The sequence below is a fragment of the Acomys minous genome (assembly GCF_964271855.1).
Source record: "Acomys minous genome assembly, chromosome: 2".
In the NCBI taxonomy this organism is placed as follows: domain Eukaryota; kingdom Metazoa; phylum Chordata; class Mammalia; order Rodentia; family Muridae; genus Acomys; species Acomys minous.
Window position 1 is genome coordinate 145,558,398 of NC_140484.1, and position 14,826 is coordinate 145,573,223.

General features: G+C 42.5%; 1 protein-coding gene across 10 annotated transcripts in view; it reads right to left on the reverse strand.

Annotated features, from left to right (window-relative positions):
- Positions 1–14,826, reverse strand: part of SOX6 (SRY-box transcription factor 6) — a 602,500-nt gene that overhangs the window by 386,587 nt on the left and 201,087 nt on the right. The window contains exon 1 of one of the 10 annotated variants that reach the window (XM_084771673.1): positions 4,340–4,409. The exons of the other annotated variants lie outside the window; for them this stretch is intronic. The gene's annotated coding sequence lies outside the window, so the exon portion shown is untranslated. Of the gene's footprint in view, positions 1–4,339; positions 4,410–14,826 lie in introns of those variants that run through there. 10 annotated transcript variants of the gene reach the window in all.

Here is a 14,826-nt window from a genome sequence, read left to right on the forward strand (position 1 = left end):
TGGCATTTGATAGCTTCAGTTGAAAGGCAGGGAGGGAGAACTGTTTGGGAAGGAGCAGGAGCTATGGGCTGGAGGGGATGTGGCATGGGCTTGGGTTTGAGGCACAACTCAAAAGGTTTCAGAAGGGAACAATAGTATAACTGGACTAGAAATGAGTCTTGTGATATTTTGACCAAAAAAAAAAAAAAATGTAGCTATCTACTGCCTCTTGTCCTAAGAATTTTCCTGAGGCTAAATTGAAATGCAACAGACTAATTTCTTTGGCGAAGGAGATTTCATGATAGCTTAATATTGACTGTGTTGTATGGTTATCAGTAATCCTTGTGCAGGTCTAAAATAAGAAGAGCAAACGGGGAAAAAAATCAAAACCAAAAACAACACAAAATGTACCTCGCCCCAAAATCCACCTACGGATCTCCTTGACACACAGCAACAACGGGATATCTGACAGCAGTCCCAGCGAGGATCCGGTAACGACAGTGTAGGCCTCAAACCAGACCCATGACTCGTAACAGTGAACATGTGAAAGTAAACATATGTGGACAAAAGGCTATACTGTATGATACACTACAGCTTCTGTGACAAAATGTTTTGTTTGTCTGTTCATTTTATTTTACTGGGGGAAGGAAAGGGATTTTGGTGCATGATGTGTAAATCATAGACATTCAATCAAAGTATAAAAAAAGAAAAGAAAAGAAAAAGAGCACCAACAGAATTTTATGTTGGGGCTAAGGCTTGTGCTGAACAATGTAAAAATGCTATGGACAGGTCTGATTGCATTGGAATAGAGGGAGGGGCATCCTCAGGGCAAGACCCCACCCAGCTAAGCTTCCATCTTGTGAAAAGAAAAAGCTTAAGGAATTTTCTGCTCCAAAAAGTAATGACAAACAAACTCTGATGTAAATGTGATTTCAGGGGTGCAGGCTCATTATCCTATTGGACAGCAAAACATGGCCATGTTCTCCATGTGGCTAGCTCTAGAGTCATGAGGACACACAAGCTGTGGACTCCTTCATCCAAGCTAAGGAGAACTGCTGAGGCCAGGATTGTGCCAGAAGAGTCCCTGCGTGGAGGCCACAAGAGGCCATTTTGTGAAAATTCAAAAGTAAAGCCTGGATTATGTTGGGGACTCTAAGATGTTAGAGGTGCCAAGGCTGTGGGATATCCCCCAAAGAGAGCTGCCGGCAGGGTGGGGGACTAAGCCAGGGAGAGAGAGAAGTGTCCTGCAGGCAGGAAAATGCAGACATCAGACGTAGAGGATTTGAAGTTTTTCTTGCTGGGTTTGATCTTGCTTTGGTCCCTATTTCTGCACTATGCCCTGTTGTGCTAACAGTTTCCTCAGAGATTACAACATTCTGTCCTGTAGGGAAGTTCCTTAAGCAGGAAGCTTAAGGGCTTTTGTTCAGCATGAGTTGGCTCCAACATCAAATTTTCTTAGTGCCTTTTTTCTTTTCTTTCTATCTTTCTTTCTTCGCTTTTTGTTTTTGTTTTGTTTTTTGGTGTCTTTTTGGTTTTGTTTTGTTTTGTTTGTTGTTGTTTTTGTTTGGTTTTTTGTTGTTGTTTCTGGGGGGTTGTTGTTGTGGTTGTGGTTGTTGTTGTTTTTGTTGTTGTTTCAAGACAGGGTTTCTCTGTGTCGCCTTGGCTGTCCTGATCTCATTTTGTATACCAGGCTGGCCTCGAACTCACAGAGATCTGCCTGCCTCTGCCTCTCCAAGTGCTGGGATTAAAGGCGTGCGCCACTGCACCCAGCACATTCTGCATTTCTTTTTGCCCTGCTTGCTCTTTGTTATTGTAGACCTGCATGAGAATCACTACTAATAACCATACAAAATAACCATATAATACAGTCAAACAAAACAGCTTCTGAGTGACCTATCACCAAACAAAGTCACTGGAGCCCTCCCTGTCACTGTGAGCCATTGTGGAGAGCCCCTCTGAGACTAGTGGAACACAGCTGCAAAGAAAACTGAGAGACTAGACCAGATGCCTGGAGGAAGCAGAAAGCAGCTGAGCTGCCTGGAAGGGGTTTAAACCAGTTGAGAACATTCTCCAACCTGTTCCGATGCCTGCAGGTCCTCACTGTGAGTTGTCACCCATGCTGAGGTGGGCTTTGATGCTGCTGTCCTTTAGTCATTTCTGTTCCTATAAGGAACTCCAATAAGACTCATTGGTTCACCAAGCTGTACTTTGGCGGTATCTAGTCTGTTATGGATTCACTATCTGGGGTGAGTAGACATGTGAGCTGTGTCTCCTCAAGAAAAGTTTTGTCACACAACATAATTGGCACCTGAATAGGGACACAGCAAAACCAAAGATGAGTTGGGGAGGAGTGGGTGCATGGTCCTGGCTGTGGGCAGCAACTGAGGCTGCTGTTAAGCAGCCTGAGGGAGGAGCATCTGTGAAGGAGACTCCAAAAGAGTTGTCCTTTCCTATAGAGCATATGTTCCTGTGCTTTTGTGCTTTGACAATAGTCACATGTTTCTTGGTAGTAAGATATTCAACTAAAGCTGAAACATCATGATTAAACGTCCTGAAAATAATGGTTTAGAGGAAGATTTGCAGTCTGAGATTAGTGCAGAAGGGTAAAGAGTGCCCAGGCGGCAGCAGACACTGCCTGCTCTCTGCATGGTGCAGTTAGAAATGCATCTGGGGCTGAGATGGTGCAGCCACCTGTTTGTGTAAAGGAACAATTGCAACAAGAAAGGAAGCTGAGCAGCAAAGACGACTCTCAGTCAAACAGAGCTTCGAAGATGACTCTGAGACCCAACCAGATGCCTAGAAGAAGCAGAAAGCAGCTGAGTCCCTGGATGAGGTTTAGACCAACTGAGGTACCTGGAAAGGACATTCTCCAGCTTGCTGAGATTCCTGCAGGCTGCAGAGTATGCTCCAGGTTCCCAGATTTGTGAGCTGGCATCCATGCCAGGGTGGGCTTTGGTGAAGCAACTGTCTTTGAGTCATTCTGCTCCTAAAAGTACCCCCCCATATTCCGGTAAGCAACCCCAATAGAACTCATTAGTTCACAAAGCTGAACTTCGGTGCCATCTGTACCTTGGTCTACCATGGGCTCCCTATCTGAGATGAGTAGACGTGTGTTGGGTCTACCCAGAAAAATCTCGTCACACAACATACTCCAACCCTGCCGTTTGGTACAGCAAAACATATTCTGTACCACCGTATGTTGGGAGTATATAATTTGCCTTTTGATTTTCAGGGGGTTATAATTAAGAGATTGCCTTGATTCCTAGAAAAGGCATTGGACTTTGAAACAATGTTAAAACTTTAAAAGACTACGGGGACTCTTGAAGTTGGACTAAGTGCATTTTGCATGATATGGCCATGAGCCTATGTGGGCCATTAAATGGAATATGGTTGTCTGAATGAGAATGCCTGCATAATGCGAGTGCTTTCATACGTTCGAATATTTAGTCCCCAGTTGATAGCACTATTAGGAAAACATTAGGAGATGTGGCCTTGTTGGAGACCTGACACTGCCAAGAGTTTGAGCCTTCAGAAGCCTCCCACCATCCCCAGTGCACTCTCTGATCCCTGTTTGTGGATGGAGTGTGAGCTCTCAGCTGCTGCTTGCCTGCTGCCATGCTCTGCACATGATAATGATGTACTCCCATCCCACTACAACTATAAGCCCCAATAAGCCTTTCTATTATAAGCTTCCTTGGTCAGGATGTCTTATCAAAACAATATAAAAGTAACTAAGACAGGCAGATTCAGTTTTCTTTAGTGGTGAGACCTCTAGTCTTCTGACTACACTTCAGGGTAAGCCTCACCTAAGAGTAACTGGCCAACACCGGCCAGCACAAAGCCCACTCGACAGGGAGTGGAGGAGGGAAGTGAGGAGGGAAGTGAGGAGGGAAGTGCTTCCACAACTTCTTTGGGTATAGAGGTAGGGGGAGATCTGCGAGAAATGGGGGAGTGAATATGATCAAGATACATTGTATAAAATTCTCAAATAAATAGTTAAAATATTATTTAGAATATATAAAGACCAGCAAAGCCCACAACTGCATCTAAATACACACACACACACATACACACATACACATACACATACACATACACATATATATTTATATATGGTTATATATTGGAAGTACTTGGAGAAAGCTATCTTGAAATTTACTTAACTGGAGAAAAAAATAGCATAATAAAGTCCATTTAAATGTCTCTTTCTCTTCTATATCAATTTACAACTTATTTTTAATAATTGTTTTGTTTTAAATCAAAGCCCTAAATTATGGTTTGCATTTTATCAACAAAAACAGCATCAGCCAAGCTTGCCGCTTGCACTGGCTTTCCATGGTCTGATCCTCCATCCTCTCACCTTCACCACGTTTCTGTCATTGGGGCAGCAATCCAAGACCACAGAACAGAGGAGGAAGCAAGTCCCTGCAAGAGTCAGAGCAGCATTGTGCCCTCACTGACACTGGGTTCTAAACAAACAAACAGGCGAGCTCACAGAGCTGGGCCAGCTCTTCTCAGGGAGGAATGTGACTTTAACTTGAAATTCCCATTAAAAGGCTCTATGCTTTGACAGAGAGGCAAAATGAAAGAGGAACAGAAATATGTGGTATAAGAAAAGGAGGGCGCCATAGAGGAAAAGATGGGAACCAGCAGAGCAGCCACCTTTGAGTACCCAGTAGCTGCAGGCAGCACAGGCCCAAACATGGCACTGGTCAGAACCGGCAGGCTCCACAGCAGACGAGGACTGCAGAGAAAGGACGTGTCCATTCATTTGTATGGAACTGCCTCACCTGGCCACAGCTCACACTCATGAAGCCCAGACCTGGGAGTTTCCAACACTGGCATCAGTCTGCTTTTTTCAGGAAGGGAACCACAGCTACCTCTCCAGAGGTGGAGACAAAATGGGCCTGAAACTGGCCCCAGGAAGATACTTGCAGGAACACTGGTGCCATACGCGGCTCAGCATGGCCAGGGGCTGAGCTGCGAGGGGAGAGCCTGAGAGAGAAGCTGCTGTTCCACTGTGGACAGCGCCTGAGACGGGATCTGAAGGGTGCAGAACCTTCTGTTTAGTTAACACCTTCGCTGATATTTTCCGAGCCTGCTGTTCTCTTACCTCCAACTGGCTGTTCTAAAAGCCTCACAAGAAATAAAGACAGAAGCAAACCAGGCAGCCTGCTATTGCAGACACCAATGAAGCCACCCAGACTTCTCCATTCCTCTACACCAAGTGTCCCCCAACAAAGACAACACCAGCAACAATATCTTAGGTTGATGTTTCCAAATCCTTTAAGGATAAAATAATCTCTCCCAGTTACAGTGTATATTTATGTTGCAAAGGCCTTCAAGGAAAGGTAATGTCAGAGTCCTTTGCAAGTTAGTAGGTATATGACCCTCAACTTATTTTATAAGGCTAGAGTGTTCTTAATTTCAACGCAAAATGCAGCCATCTTAAAAACTGAAAATTATGACTAATATCATTTATGAACACAGATGCAATACATTTTTAATTTTAACCAATTTTAAAACTGAAAGAAAGTAAGTTAGTTCTACGCTGCTGCTTCTACATGGTTCAGAGAATCTGCCAGTAGTAGCATTTTTTAAATCAAAGATGAACTCTAAGAAAAAGGAAGAATCCTTCATAAAAGTTCATAGTTATCAGGAAAATGTCAACATGCAATCCCACAGAAGACAGGGACAATGTCTTCCCACCTTCAGACACCAGTTGGAAGGAGTACCCCAGGCTGTCAGAAAGAGGAAGGCCTAACAGCAACGTCCGAGCCCACGTGTTCTGTCTCCTTGTAGGGATCTGACACACTCACAGTAAAGATGCAGAGCAGTATGCATGCAGACCAGGAAGGCAACCCAGTAGTTCTGGGTCAAAAGACAACACTGCACTTGGGTGGCGGTTACAGGCGATAAGAATGGACAGTGGCAGGTATGTTAGCTGGTTTAATTCTAACATTTCACACTACATAATACACTGTGTTCCTCCAAATTACAAACAAGTATAACTTGTCAAACTAAATCAATTTTTAAAAATAAAATATAAACCTTAACTAGTTTTTAAATATAAATAAAAATAGACCAGCAGGCCTCACCCAAATTAGGTAAGATACACTTGGGGATCCCACGCACATCTGTGTGAACATGGTGAGCAATCTAGTAGAAGACAGTGCGCAACAGTAAGTAAAAACTAGCTTAGGATCACAGATATGCCCCGTCACTACTGGATGACCTAAGTGTAAAGACACAAATTGGAGCAGACAATGGTGGCCAATCCCCGCCTTGGAAGGAGGAGGAGGCGGAGGACCGCCAAGAATCTGAGACCAGTCTGGGCTGTGAACATGAGACGGTGTCTCAAGAACAATAACATCAGCTGTGGCATGGCGTCCAAGGTTTCCTCTTTTCCCCTCATTCTTGCAATATGAATGCTTAAACAGAAACAATAATAGAGCTGTATGGTCTTGTCGTGTGATTCTCTGCTGTCAGCACCTTGGGGATGAGGAAGACAATAGTGAGCTATGAAAGAGGAATACAACGTTGAAAGGGTCAAAGGAGAGGATGAGACTTGTGTCCTAGCAGGCCCAGACTCACTCTGGGTTAAAAGGCTGGGTCATTCGAGAAAAGGGTAAATTCATCTTAATGGCTAGAAATAAAAGTTCAAACCCACCGCCTCTAAGAAACTCCACCCTATGGCTCAGGAGCAATGCCTTCCAAATGTGCTGTGGCCGGAGAAGGAAGGCAAGCAGGGTCGGCTTGACCCTAAATGGCTCCAATGTGAGCGTTACTGTTCCACACTAACAGTCAGCACTCACACTCTGAGCAAGATCACATCCTACTGAAACCTCCACACCCCTGAGACTTGTGTTGGAGGCTGTAAGATTTGAAGGCTGTGCTTCTCAGGCTCAGGGAGAAAGTCGCTAACTTACACCAGTGGCACTGAAGGCTTTCTGGGTAAGAGGGAGCAAATTTGACTAAGAATGTACTACTCATGGATACACAAAAAACCTGGGATGCTATTTCTGATGATATTTTTAACTTTCAAGTAATAAAATCTTGCAACAAAAAGGCCCAGTGTATGTTTAAAAGAAGCACATATTAGCCTGGTCTTTTCATGTGTATTTCAGGTCATATTAAAACAGATAAATGGAGGACTCCTAAAAGGCTATGTAAATAATATATATTAAAAACATCCCCCCTTTAAATATAATGTATTAAAAAAAAACAAATAGACTCTCCATAGCTACACTTGGAAAATAATTTTCCTCTCAAATGCAGATTAATTTTTTTCTAGGCAAGCATCAAAATCTGTACTAAAACACTTATTTCTATTTTGTTTTTAAACTACTAAGAAGATCTCTAATTTGAAGCAAATCCATTACGGTTGATCTTAAGTAGAATTATATACTAATGAGTGGGATTAGCATATGAAAATGTCACACACAGGCAGATGAAGTACAGGGCTCCCATTCTTATAGAAAGCAGGCATCTAACAAAAATGTCAAATTGAAACAGAGAAGTTAATATTAAAAACATAATTCAAATCTCAACTTCTTAAATAAAAGAAAAGTGGATACTATACTTTTAAACAAAGAGGAAAATACCCATAAACTTTTCTATTTTCAAAATAACATAAACTGAAAGTCTGAAATTTATCTATTTCTATCATCTTGTTTGCATTCTATTCTTTGACAATGCTAATAAAATCATCTGGCAGTGGCTGTTTAAACAGTAATGACTTTCATTACATCACCCACACTCCTTCATGCTGCTGGAAAGTGAAGCATAGTAAATAAACCACAATATTGAGTGAGTCTGTGAACACCAACAGTTGTTTGATGTGGCCCCTTGGTTACATTTATTACAACACTTTTCATTGTAAGTGATAAGAACCAATTCAAAATGGCTTTATAAAAGTAACCTACATGTTCACATAAATGAGAAATCCTGGCTTCTGACAGTGGGGGTCAGTTCCAAGATGATCTAAGTAAAAACCAGTCTCTCCCCCACCACCACCTCTCTCTTCTTCTTCTTCTTCTTCTTCTTCTTCTTCTTCTTCTTCTTTTCTTCTTCCTTCTTTCTTCTTCTTTCCTCTCTCTTCTCTCTCTCTCCTCTCTCTCTCTCCCCCTCTCTCTCTCTCCTCTCTCTCTCTCCTCTCTCTCTCTCCCCCTCTCTCTCTCCTCTCTCTCTCTCCTCTCTCTCTCTCTCTCTCCCCCTCTCTCTCTCTCCTCTCTCTCTCTCCTCTCTCTCTCTCCTCTCTCTCTCTCTCCCCCTCTCTCTCTCTCCTCTCTCTCTCTCCTCTCTCTCTCTCCTCTCTCTCTCTCTTCCCCTCTCTCTCTCTCCTCTCTCTCTCTCCTCTCTCTCTCTCTTCCCCTCTCTCTCTCTCCTATTCCCCATTGTAAAAAATGACTCTTGGCATCTCTGTAAACTCAGTAGAAAGATGATGCTTCCTTCCCACTAATCTTAGGAAATGCCCCAGATTGAGTCCCTCTGTTGTGATTTAGACAATAAGTTTATTTCTGTGTTAATCTCTGTGACCAGGTGCATGGAATGTCTACTCCCTAGGACAGGCAAGTCAGGACCTTTCCACCTTATTCACCTGCAGCATATGAAAGACTGTTTCCTAGGAGACAGCTAGGGGAATGCTGGATAGAGACTTCAGGAAACAACCCACTGCGTGAGTTTGTTCTCTAATAATTACTATAATAAAGTAATGGGGGCAAAGCCTTCTTTGAGTTGTTTCTAGAAGTCCTTAGGACAAAACTATGAACCAACAACTCTTGTTTTGATAACTACAGCTTTGTGCTCTGGATCCAAACATGGACACACCAAAAAACTCCTTCAGGCCTCCTAAGTTTAAATTTATATAACACAAAGATCTACAGATACACACACACATATATATACACATAAATATATGTGTATGTGAGTGTGTATAACTTGTTTTGTTTTGGTTTGGGGGTTTGTTTGTTTGTTTGAGATAGAGTCTGGCTCTATAGCTTACTCTGGCACTGAAATCCTGATCATCCTGCCTCAGCTGGGATTTACAGCTGTGTACTACCACAACAAACTGCCATCTTGAAATTTTTCTATTCATGAGCTCTAGGAACCATAAAAACTGCTTAGAAACCTCCCTCTGATGTCAAGCAAACCTTTACTGTGGATTAAAAAATCCATGTAGCTTAACCATTTTTTTGAGACAGGGTTTCATTGTGTGCTTTGGTTGATCTAGAACTCACTAGGTAGACCAAGCTGGCCTCAAATTTTTATCTTAATTTTAATTAAAAGGCATAGACACTTTTAAATACATATGCCACAAAAGACAATATATCATGTTTGCATTTATGGCCATTGAGATGGCTCAACAGATAATAGTGCCTGCCTCCAAGCCAGGTAGTCTGAATTCAACCCCCGGGACTCATGTAGCAAAAGGAGAAACTGATTCCATCAAGTTGCCCTCCAGCACACGTACAAAAATAAAAATGTAATTTACAACATTAAAATACTATTGCCATTATACCTTGAGTTGGATCAGTCATCCAATTCATAAGAAAGCTGTGTGTTATGAAATGGCACACTGCAAGAAAGTCTGAGGAGAGTAGAAAGTCACTGAAGGATGGAATTGCTAAGGTATCAGGCATGATTTTCATTAACATTAAGATCATTCCCACATTTATTTTATGCATGTGTTTAAAGCACTGTGTGCAAACTTTGGTGTTAAGAGGGCATAAACAGCGTGAGCCATGGTGCAGCCCCTGGTCCTTAGTGGGATAAGAAGAATGAGAGGGTGATAGTGAAGGTGGTGTGACAGTTCCTTCCCTTCCCCCACTCCGTCTCAAGGCCCAGACCTCCGTCAACATCTCATGACGTATAAAGCACTTTGCATTTTTAAAGATGTTTTACTCAATTCATCTGCAAGTGATTTCTTTCCTTCTTGTCTAATTCCTGAGATAGCGTGGGGAATCAACCAGTGCACATAAGCAAAGCTGGCTAGAAGACCAGTGTGAATTCGATGCATTATATTTTAAAGTAATGCTTACTTAAGTTGCCCGATAATTATAAACTTGTGCTTATTGAAGAGTAGGAATTATAGAGCTGTGTACATTATTTAAGATGGATTAGATGTAATACACCTGCCTGATAGAAAGATATTTGGTCAGAAACTGACAAAAGGACTGTTTGCAAAAACCGCTAAAAAGACCAATTCTGACCAGCACAACAGGAGAGATAGAAAACACAGCAGGAGTTCAGGTAAAGCAAGATCACAGACTACCAGGCACTGTCTTCCTCCAACAACACACTGGATTCCTACAATTGAACATGTTTGTCAGAAATATCCAAAGAAGTGCTGGTGTGAAACACATCACAAAAATACAAGAGGTTTCTGATACTAGCTGGTTCTAAGTATCAAGAGAATTTTGGATGAAGATACCATATACGTAAAAACTATTTTTAATATCCTAAAATTTTAATGCATTGTATTACTCAAAACTGGAAAATTTGGAGAGCTATAAATAATCTATGCTAGAATACTGTGGCAGTCAAAATATTTGCAATATATAAAGAACAAGACTTTTCATATATAATCTGTGGCCAGAATTACATGCCAAAGAAACTCAAGATATATGTTGTTCTTTATTATTTACATTTTAGCAAATGAATAATAAAATATGAGAAAAGCCTCCCACATACAATGGGAAGTACTTTTAATATCGGAGAAGCCATATAAATTATCTGCTTAACTGGGCAGGTAAAATCTATGTTGCCTCACCATAAAAATAACTGGGCGTCCACAAAGATTTCTGTTCCCCTGTGGCCAGTAAATAAAACATCTACCATTTGCACAAACACAGCATGGACTATGTAAGCAGAATAAATGATCAATTATGAGCGACTCCAGCAAACCTTCAGGTTTTCTGATGGTCTAAATGGCATTACACTGGACAAAATAATAAGAAAAGGTGTCTCCTGAGTACACCAGAGTTGCTGCATGAAAACAGTTGAGACATGAGCAACATTGCCTAGATTAGATTGTGGGCAGTCCTTTGATTTTTAAACTCTCAATGGAAAGCCTGGCAGGTGCCTTCACTGTGCATCTGTCCTAACATGCAGCCCTGTGAAGAAAGGGGCTTCCTCTCCATGAGCAATGACCAGGGCCTCAGAACTTACCCCATGAGGTGGGAAGCAGCTCAGTGTGAGAGTGGCACTCTGGCTGCCCCACGCCAGTGGGGAAAAAGCCTGAAAAACCCCATCTGCTTAGAGCCCCATGTAGACAAGTAGCTCACCAGCAAACCTCTGCTTACCTTCCTGGAGGCAAGAGTGGTGGCTTTCCTACTGACCAACACCAAGCAGTAAACCTTAAACACATAGACACACAAGCAACACTAAATGGACTTAGCAGGTTGCATTTACGTGTGTGTGTGTGTGTGTGTGTGTGTGTGTGTGTGTGTGTGTGTGTGTGTAAAACAACAACAAAAAAGGGGTCTTGAACTTGAGAAGGAGTGTAGTGTAATAGAGAGAGGACAGGGAGGTGAGGCAATGATATAAAGACAATACATGAGTGTGTGTGCACATGCGTGCGTGTGTGTGTGTGTGTGTGTGTGTGTGTGTGTATATATATGTGTATGTGAGTGTGTGTGTGTGTGTGTGTGTGAAATTTTTAAAATAACATAATTTAAGATACGGAAAAAAGAAAAGGCTGCCCCCAATTTAATGAGTGACAGCTAACTGTGGAATCTAGAGTTCAAGTGTGAACAGCTCCAGATACTTCTGTAACCTGCCTCTCCTCTCTTGCCAACATTTCCCACACTGTACTCACTCATTGGTTAATCATTGATCAAATATTTATTGGATTCTTACTATCTGCCAAGCACACCAAGCAATAAAAAAATATCTGAGGCCTGGGGCTTGTGTGGGGTTTTTATTTTTTCAGGGTGCTATGTAATCTACAACAAAATATCATAATGACACAAAGGTGCTATAAAATAAGCAAGTGCTGTAAATCTAGAGCGGTAGTGGGGGGCAGGATATAAGGCAAGGGATCTAAGATAATCTAGGGTCAGCACTGCCTGCCTCGCGCTGCTGCACTGTAGAATAAAGTGTTGAAACCCTCCCTTGTAAATCTGATGTCTCTTCAGAAGGAACAAATTCACCTACCTAGACGTAGGACTTGCTGTGAACTTTGAAGAATTCTCCTGTTTTAAGAGAAATAATGAGCTGGTCCGTCTGTCTGTCTGTCTGCCTCTTTATCCATCTACTCATCTATCGTCTACCTATCTATGCGTCACTGGGGATCAAGCCCAGGAGCCTTTGCCTGTTGATCACTAAGCTACTTCCCCGGTCAGAGCTGCTTCTGATGACAAGGAGCTAAGCAGTAACACAGAACACGGAATATCATGGTGACACAAAGACACTGTCAGGTAAGCAGACACTTCAAATTCCAATGTGCTTGGGGAAAAGTGCAGGTACTGGCACTCTAAGACTACACGTGATGAGCTAATTAACAAGAAAGGTGATGGCAAAATGTGTGCCTGGGGTTCCATCCAGGCTGTGCCTGCACTGCCTCCTAGCCATCCAAGCCTGCCCCAGCCCATCAAAGGGCAGCATACTCAGAGGCGGAGCTAGACTATGACAACTCAGCAGAGCATCCCCTTCACTGAGGTGGGGGTGAAGGAGTTCAGTTCAGTTTCTTGACTGATAAACAGCAGCTTGCTCTCCAGGCTCTGGAAGGCTCCTCATCTCCAAGAAGACCAATACAAAGACAGAGTGTTAGCATCAGATAAGACCAGAACGCAGTTGAGGAAAAGAAGGAACAGGTTTTACTGAAAACTTGCAATAACTTAATTTGGAAAAGAAAAAAATGCATATTAGAATAAGCTACTTCTTGCATCTGATTGGATTTTTCTTTACAATGTTAAAGCTCTCCACTATTCTTAGAAAAGAAACACTGACATAATTGTGGGGCACAGTACCCCGGATCTTGTACACAAACTGCCAACAATTTTAATTTAATTTTCATTTCTTTGGGCAAAGAGATCATTTAATTCTCTGGGCATGCAATTTTCAAGTGTCTTGCCCATAACAAATTACTCCTCATACTTTATTCTGAAGCCAACCTATTCTTTCCTCAAAAAAGGGTGGAATATCCTGAAGTATCTTAAGGTCCTTTAAACAAACTCTGACATTCCTGATGCTGCTACTTTTAAAGAATGGTATAATTAAAGGAGAAAACTGTGCATTTCCCAAACGGCTCTTCCTGGTGGTCCTTGTGCTCCCCCTGTGCCTGCCGAGTGCCCAGGGTCCCCAGTGCCTGCGTCACAGCCACGGGCGTGTCATGTCGTCCTCCTCTCATTCCACCACACCGTGGTGAAGCTCCTGCGGCATGCATCGGACAGATCACATCCACAAGGTACATAGGGTTCTTCATCTCATCACACATTGCTTTGCCTTGTCTAAATCAAATGTGCAAAGCAAGTCATCTTAAACAAATCATGGTGGTCCCCATTGTATCCGTTCTTCTGTTACAGGAGGATGGGCGGCCTGAGGCCCAAATTTACTGTGAGAGGCTAGAGAGTTTAATACTGGCAACATGGCAGATGCCTCCAATGTTTCCACTGCCAAAGAGGATAAAACAGGGAGCCTTAAGAAAAGGGCGTCAGAGCCAAGCATGGTGGCTCATGGCTGTAATCCCAGCACTCAGGGAGGCAGAGGCAGGCAGATCTCTGTGAGTTCTAGACCAGCCTGGTCTACAAAGTGAGTCAAGAACAGCCAAGGCTACACTGAGAAACCCTGTCTACAAAAAAAAAAAGAAAGGCAGAGAGGGGAGAGGGGAGAGGGGGAGAGAGGGAGAAAGGGAGAAAGAGAGAAAGAAAGAAAGAAAGAAAGAAAGAAAGAAAGAAAGAAAGAAAGAATCAGGAGCAAGAGAAAGAGAACTGGGAGAGAGAAAGCAATGTGTGGCTCAAGCCTGGCTGCTGACAGACAGCTCCACGTATTCTTAGCAGAGTTTAGCAGGTCAGATATCCTTGACAATCATTTATGCTTATTTCTGTGGAATTTTTTAAAGGTGAATAAAATTGGAAGGGTCAAAAGAAGGATGAAGGAGAAAGGGAAAGCTGGTGCTCAGTCCTAGGCAGTTAAGCTCATGAGCCTTCAACTACTATGGAAAGTTCAACAAAATGTTTTATAGTGCGATGCACTGCCAGTCCTTCCTAAGTGAAATACTTTTGTTGCCACGCAGCTAAACACTTAGACATCCTCCTCCTCCAATGTCCCTGAACAGTGGAGGCTAGCCTGGCCGCTATCACAGGAGCATTCGTATTGACACCGCAGACTCACAGGGAGTCCTAGAAACACCGTGTATTCAAGACAACATGAGTCTCTGCTATTTTAATATCTTTATTTATCAACCAGTACAACTTCACATGAAATGAAACCATCCAGGGTGCTAACTCACCAAGAGTTGCAGAGTCGGGCTGCTTGCTGCTAGGTCACCTGCTGTTCCTATGTGTGGTATGCTGCGGCTCTCTCCTGCCCAAACTACAATGACCTCAGCAGGATGATTATCCACCTTAGAGCGTCTGCTCCCCACACCGCGCACTATGGTTTTGTAGCTTGTTTGCCCTAAAGTAACAAAGGTTTGCACACCGTTCAAATGAGTAGTCTATACACACTATAGTTAAAATATTATTGCAGTTACACGTGTTTCCACATAAACCAGTAAAAACAAAACATATTTCTTTCCTCTCTAGGCAGTATTTTATTACAATTAAATTAAAATCTGAGCTCTGCTACTACTCTGAACACAAAATTGAGACCAAAAAGAATAGTTGAAGAATTAGAGCAAACTAC